The sequence below is a fragment of the Salvelinus namaycush genome, chromosome 17, assembly GCF_016432855.1.
Source record: "Salvelinus namaycush isolate Seneca chromosome 17, SaNama_1.0, whole genome shotgun sequence".
Classification (NCBI taxonomy): Eukaryota; Metazoa; Chordata; class Actinopteri; order Salmoniformes; family Salmonidae; genus Salvelinus; species Salvelinus namaycush.
In genome coordinates, this window is record NC_052323.1 from 29,088,815 (window position 1) to 29,096,801 (window position 7,987).

General features: G+C 40.9%; 1 long non-coding RNA gene across 1 annotated transcript; it reads left to right on the forward strand.

Annotated features, from left to right (window-relative positions):
• Positions 1–4,192: 4,192 nt before the first annotated feature.
• LOC120062074 lies at positions 4,193–6,130 on the forward strand. The gene is made up of 3 exons (XR_005478383.1): positions 4,193–4,361; positions 4,464–4,746; positions 4,858–6,130. It is a non-coding gene; the product is annotated as an uncharacterized LOC120062074 (long non-coding RNA).
• Positions 6,131–7,987: the final 1,857 nt, after the last annotated feature.

Below are 7,987 nucleotides of genomic sequence, written 5' to 3' on the forward strand. Positions count from 1 at the left end.
AATCAGTCCTGTTATAGAGAACACATAGCATCTTTAATCAGTCCTGTTATAGAGAACACATAGCATCTTTAATCAGTCCTGTTATAGAGAACACGTAGCATCTTTAATCAGTCCTGTTATAGGGAACACATAGCATCTGTAATCAGTCCTGTTATAGAGAACATATAGCATCTTTAGTCAGTCCTGTTATAGAGAACACATAGCATCTTTAGGCAGTATTGTTATAGGGATAAAATTAGAATAGCTACTTCAAACAAAGTATCCCCCTTAGCCTTACCGTGGCGTTAAAGCAAGACGAGAGAGAAAGTGTTGTTCCCTCCATCGAATGTCGCACTACAACATTTCTTTGGGATTGCACTACTTTGACTAGAGCCCAATGGTCAAAAGTAGTGCACTATGTAGGGGAATAGGGTGCCATTTGGGACTCACACATAGGCACTCTCCTTGGATGCAGAGAACAAATATTTACAATCAGAGACAGAAGTGAATAACACTCAACAAATATCAAACAAATGACAAAATAGAGTGCCAATTTTCTTTTTTCACACAGACCCATTTTTGGCTTTCTCTCCAAAACACTCACTTTGTAGTCTTTACAGCCAGTTCTGCTGAACACATTCCGATTCAAAACTATAGTTCTAGATCGCCATCATGTGGCAGTGGAGAAAATACTTTTTTGATGCTTGATTTAGTCTGATAAAAGAGTTATCTGTTCTGTGAACTTGTTCTTTGAAATACCAACTCGGTGGCCTTGCGATTAGAGTGTTCGCCCAAAGATTGGAAGGTTGGGAGTTTGATCCCCGGCCGAGTCATAACCAAAGACTGGAAAAATGTGACCTGGTCCGTCTCTGCTTGGCACTCATCGTTAAGGACATACTGTAAATTGGGGGTAAGACACTGCGATAGACTATCATCCTGTCCAGAAGGTGTACTCGTACATCAAGCTGCCTCACACTACAGAAACATGAGATAGACTATCTTCCTGTCCAGAAGGTGTACTCGTACAACGAGCTGCCTCACGCTACAGAAACATGAGATAGACTATCATCCTGTCCAGAAGGTGTACTCGTACATCAAGCTGCCTCACGCTACAGAAACACGAGATAGACTATCATCCTGTCCAGAAGGTGTACTCGTACAACGAGCTGCCTCACGCTACAGAAACATGAGATAGACTATCATCCTGTCCAGAAGGTGTACTCGTACATCAAGCTGCCTCACGCTACAGAAACATGAGATAGACTATCATCCTGTCCAGAAGGTGTACTTGTACATCAAGCTGCCTCAAGCTACAGAAACATGAGATAGACTATCATCCTGTCCAGAAGGTGTACTCGTACATCAAGCTGCCTCACGCTACAGAAACATGAGATAGACTATCATCCTGTCCAGAAGGTGTACTCGTACATCAAGCTGCCTCACGCTACAGAAACATGAGATAGACTATCATCCTGTCCAGAAGGTGTACTTGTACATCAAGCTGCCTCACGCTACAGAAACATGAGATAGACTATCATCCTGTCCAGAAGGTGTACTCGTACATCAAGCTGCCTCACGCTACAGAAACATGAGATAGACTATCATCCTGTCCAGAAGGTGTACTCGTACATCAAGCTGCCTCACGCTACAGAAACATGAGATAGACTATCATCCTGTCCAGAAGGTGTACTCGTACATCAAGCTGCCTCACGCTACAGAAACATGAGATAGACTATCATCCTGTCCAGAAGGTGTACTCGTACATCGAGCTGCCTCACGCTACAGAAACATGAGATAGACTATCATCCTGTCCAGAAGGTGTACTCGTACATCAAGCTGCCTCACGCTACAGAAACATGAGATAGGCTCCTATGAGCTGTTCCGGCTTGCACCAGCCAAGGCTACTTACTTCCTTAAATAGTGTTACCTTTGAGAAGAAAAGGGTATTTGTTTTTTTATTGATTTTGTATTTAACCTTTATTTAACTAGGCAAGTCAGCTAAGAACAAATTCTTATTTACAATGACGGCCTACACCGGCCAAACCCTAATCCGGACGACGCTTGGCCAATTGTGCACCGCCCTATGGGACTCCCAATCACGGCCGGTTACGATACAGCCTGGAATCGAACTAGGGTCTGTAGTGATGCCTCTAGCACTGACATGCAGTGCCTTGGACCGCTGCGCAACTCGGAAGCCCAGTGGCAGGAGAAGGGGATTGGGTTACAGTGGCAGGAGAAGGAGAAGGGGATTGGGTTACAGTGGCAGGAGAAGGAGATTGAGTTACAGTGGCAGGAGAAGGGGATGTAGTTACAGTGGCAGGAGAAGGAGATTGAGTTACAGTGGCAGGAGAAGGAGATTGAGTTACAGTGTTGTCCTTCAGAGTTATCCTTCAGAGTTATCCTTCAGAGTTATCCTTCAGCGTTGTCCTTCAGAGTTGTCCTTCAGCGTTGTCCTTCAGAGTTATCCTTCAGCGTTGTCCTTCAGAGTTATCCTTCAGCGTTGTCCTTCAGCGTTGTCCTTCAGCGTTGTCCTTCAGAGTTATCCTTCAGCGTTGTCCTTCAGAGTTGTCCTTCAGCGTTGTCCTTCAGAGTTATCCTTCAGCGTTGTCCTTCAGAGTTAGCCTTCAGAGTTATCCTTCAGAGTTATCCTTCAGAGTTGTCCTTCAGAGTTGTCCTTCAGCGTTGTCCTTCAGAGTTATCCTTCAGAGTTATCCTTCAGAGTTATCCTTCAGAGTTATCCTTCAGAGTTATCCTTCGGAGTTACAGCCATATAAAGCATGTTTAGTTCATGTTTCTACCAGTGGAGGCTGCTGAGGGGAGGACGGCTCATAATAATGGCTGGAATGGAGTCAATGGAATAGTATCAAACACATCAAAGACATGATTTCCATGTTTTATTGTATTTATTTAACCTTTATTTAACTAGGCAAGTCAGTTAAGAACAAATTATTATTTACAATAAAATACCAATCCATTGACTCCATTCCAGCCATAAATATGAGCCATCCTACCCTCAGCTGGTATATACATAATAAACCTGAGTGTCTCAGCCATAACCATAAACTGGCAGTATTAGACAGATGAATAAATGGCAAAGTATTAGATGGCCACGTTTGGCTGCAGTACCCCATATATCCAGCGGGTGGCGGTATATCCCTTCACTTCTCTCTCTCCTCCCCTTGTCTCAACTATTTGACCTACTTTCAATGTCTGGAACATTGTGTCCTGAACTATTGCACGCTCAAACAAACACACAGGCACACACTCGCGTGCACTCAGACAGACGAGAAACGGTTTGAGGCCAACTATTAAAGTGAGTTTTGTAGTACCTTTTTTTTTTCAGATTTCTTCGTGATCAGATTAGGCTACGTGTTAAAAGTAATGTTTGGTTTTTTCCAAAAACAAAACCCTGCAGCTCAGTTTATTCATTCAGACATACATTATGTTAATAGGAGGCAATAAGCACCAGGTTATATTTGGAACACTGCTGTTCCTTTCATCCCAATGTACAATATCTAACACTATTACTGTTTATTCTGAATGCTTTAACACTGACAGTGATTCTTGAAGCACTATGTCTGAAACCATTATCACTTGTTAGCCAATGCATTTACCAAGTGTTGCCAAACTGAAGGCACGTTCACTGCTTTACACTCAGTTTGTAATTTTATAACACACTTTTTTTACAAAACTGTAAACACAACTCACTGCTTTATTAAACTCAGTTTGCAATTTAATAGCACACTTCTTGCAAAACTGTAAACATTGATCCCTACATTGCTACACTGTTTTTGCCAATTGCCTTTCCACGTTGACACGTGAAAACACTTTTAGATAATGAGTTGACTTACAAATCAGAGCTTGAACACTATAAATTGGCCACAGGTAAACATTTGGTTTGAACAACAATGGTGGCCAATATTGGACAGAGAGTAAGAGGAGTGAGAACTAGAGGAGGACGGGGAGGAGGAAGAGGAGGACGAGGAAGGTGAAGGAGGACAGGAGGAGGAGGAGGTGAAGAAGTGAAAGGAGGAGGAGGAGGAGGTGGAGGATGAGGAGGAGGAGGAGGAGGAGGAGGTGAAGAAGTGAGAGGATGAGGAGGAGGAGGTGAGGAGGAGGAGGAGGCGGAGGAGGAGGAGGAGGCGGAGGATGAGGAGGAGGAAGAGGAGGAGGAGGAAGAGGAGGAGGAGGAGGTGAAGAAGGACAGGGAGAAGGAGAGGAAGCGGAGTCAGGAACACAATAACTGATGAAATCAGAGTGACTGTGGTTCACCATGTTGTCAACCATGGGATGAGCATGAAGGAGGCTGGGAAACGGGTTCAAAGTAATCTGAGCCGCTATACTGTTGCAGGTATCATCCAGATATTTAGAAATGAGAACCGGTAAGTAACTGTAAGTGCTGTCGTCTTACTGGTACAGTAATATGTACTGTACTTTCATAATGAGAAGGATCTGTCACTGAAACCATTCAAATGTTTTTACAGAACTGCAAGAAAACCAGTATCTGGTGGAAGAGGTTGACTGTTCACCCCAGAGCAGGAGACCCACGTTGTAAATATGATCATTGCAAATAACTGCATCAGACTCAGAGAACTGCAGGACCACATAATGGTAGATAACACCGTATTCCAAAACGTCAACAGAGTGAGTCTCTCTGCACTGTCTCGTCTACTGAAACGCAATAGAATTAGGATGAAGCAGCTGCACAGAGTCCCTTTCGAAAGAAACTCAGACCTTGTAAAACAACTGAGATATGAATATGTGCAGGTAAGCTGTACTGTCCTATCATTGGTACTGGACCTGGAAGTGTATGGTGCTACATCATATTGACTGATCCCTGTCTTTTGCTACTGTGCTACATTGTTTTGTCTCTTTCAGAGAGTCATGGAGCTAGAAGCAGATGCAGTGCATCATGAGCTAATATATGTGGAATAGGCAGGTTTCAACCTGGCAAAAAACAAGGGGCCTCGGAGCTTATCATCGGACACCGTGCCATCGTCAACGTCTCGGGACAACGTGGTGGCAACATAACAATGTGTGCGGCTATTAGTCAAAATGGCGTCCTTCACCATCATGCAATCCTAGGCCCATACAACACTGCACACATTATCACATTTCTGGACACCCTCCACAACAGACGAATCCCTAATGACCAGGGGCCAGAGCAGCCCAGGTACGTTATCATCTGGCACAATGTTAGTTTCCACCGGGCTGCTGTGGTCCGCAATTGGTTCACAGGACACCCACTTGTCATCGCACTCAATCTCCCCCCATACTCTCCGTTCTTGAATCCTATTGAGTAATTATTCTCTGCATGGCGTTTGGAAGGTGTATGATTGCCAGCCCCACCAACGCATAACCTTTCTACAGGCACTAGAGGAGGCTTGTGGAGACATGGATCAGGGGTCATTGCCAGGCCTGGATATGGCCCTCCAGGCGATACTTCCCACGCTGCCTGGCTCAAGACAACATCGCATGTGATGTGGATGAAGTCTTATTTCCAGACCAACAAAGAAGGCGAGATGAAGTCTTATTTCCAGACCAACAAAGAAGGAGAGATGAAGTCTCATTTCCAGACCAACAAAGAAGGCGAGATGAAGTCTCATTTCCAGACCAACAAAGAAGGCGAGATGAAGTCTCATTTCCAGACCAACAAAGAAGGAGAGATGAAGTCACATTTCCAGACCAACAAAGAAGGCGAGATGAAGTCTCATTTCCAGACCAACAAAGAAGGCGAGATGAAGTCTCATTTCCAGACCAACAAAGAAGGAGAGATGAAGTCACATTTCCAGACCAACAAAGAAGGCGAGATGAAGTCACATTTCTTTGTTTTGTTTTTTTTGCGCAATTTTTTTTTGTTTTCTTCTTCTGAGCTTTTGTTGTTTGCGGAGTGTTAGAACAATGTGAGAAATGTTTTTTCCCCCTTTATTTGTATTGATAGTGTGTCATGTTCGGAATACACATCCATACTTTACACGTTTGGATACCTGTGTGTATGTGTGTTTACTACATGTATGACAGAACTTTATTTGCAAACTGCTATGCCCTGCACACAGAAACAAGAAAAAGCCACAAGTGCTTATCATTTATACACTCAGTGGGTAGTTGGTGCTTCGTGTGATTATTCAGATGATGGTTTGTGTGTACTGTATTGACGCAAGAGTTTAAAGAGTTTTTCAATAAATTGTTTGCTTTTGCAAGAGATGTCTAATGTTTTGCTGGTTTGGTGTAAGGTTTGGTGTAAGGTTTGGTGGTTAGTGTGTAATGTTTTGCTGGTTTGGTGTAAGGTTTGGTGTAAGGTTTGGTGGTTAGTGTGTAATGTTTTGCTGGTTTGGTGTAAGGTTTGGTGTAAGGTTTGGTGGTTAGTGTGTAATGTTTTGCTGGTTTGGTGTAAGGTTTGGTGTAAGGTTTGGTGGTTAGTGTGTAATGTTTTGCTGGTTTGGTGTAAGGTTTGGTGGTTAGTGTGTAGAGTTTTGCAAACATAGCCTATAGTTTCAAAGATAGTGCCTAAGCAATCCAAAAATATACTTTTATATCTCAATGTACTGTAGCTAACATTATTAATATGCAGTTATATCATCCCAATGTACTGTAGCTAACATTATTAATATGCAGTTATATCATCTCAATGTACTGTAGCTAACATTATTAATATGCGGTTATATCATCTCAATGTACTGTAGCTAACATTATTAATATGAAGTTCTATCATCTCAATGTACTGTAGCTAACATTATTAATATGAAGTTCTATCATCTCAATGTACTGTAGCTAACATTATTAATATGCGGTTATATCATCTCAATGTACTGTAGCTAACATTATTAATATGCGGTTCTATCATCTCAATGTACTGTAGCTAACATTATTAATATGCGGTTATATCATCTCAATGTACTGTAGCTAACATTATTAATATGCGGTTATATCATCCCAATGTACTGTAGCTAACATTATTAATATGCGGTTATATCATCTCAATGTACTGTAGCTAACATTATTAATATGCGGTTATATCATCTCAATGTACTGTAGCTAACATTATTAATATGCGGTTATATCATCTCAATGTACTGTAGCTAACATTATTAATATGCGGTTATATCATCTCAATGTACTGTAGCTAACATTATTAATATGAAGTTCTATCATCTCAATGTACTGTAGCTAACATTATTAATATGAAGTTCTATCATCTCAATGTACTGTAGCTAACATTATTAATATGCGGTTATATCATCTCAATGTACTGTAGCTAACATTATTAATATGAAGTTCTATCATCTCAATGTACTGTAGCTAACATTATTAATATGCGGTTCTATCATCTCAATGTACTGTAGCTAACATTATTAATATGAAGTTCTATCATCTCAATGTACTGTAGCTAACATTATTAATATGCGGTTATATCATCTCAATGTACTGTAGCTAACATTATTAATATGCGGTTATATCATCTCAATGTACTGTAGCTAACATTATTAATATGCGGTTATATCATCTCAATGTACTGTAGCTAACATTATTAATATGAAGTTCTATCATCTCAATGTACTGTAGCTAACATTATTAATATGAAGTTCTATCATCTCAATGTACTGTAGCTAACATTATTAATATGCGGTTCTATCATCTCAATGTACTGTAGCTAACAATATTAATATGCGGTTATATCATCCCAATGTACTGTAGCTAACATTATTAATATGCGGTTCTATCATCTCAATGTACTGTAGCTAACATTATTAATATGCGGTTCTATCATCTCAATGTACTGTAGCTAACATTATTAATATGCGGTTCTATCATCTCAATGTACTGTAGCTAACATTATTAATATGCGGTTATATCATCTCAATGTACTGTAGCTAACATTATTAATATGCGGTTCTATCATCTCAATGTACTGTAGCTAACATTATTAATATGCGGTTCTATCATCTCAATGTACTGTAGCTAACATTATTAATATGCGGTTCTATCATCTCAATGTACTGTAGCTAAC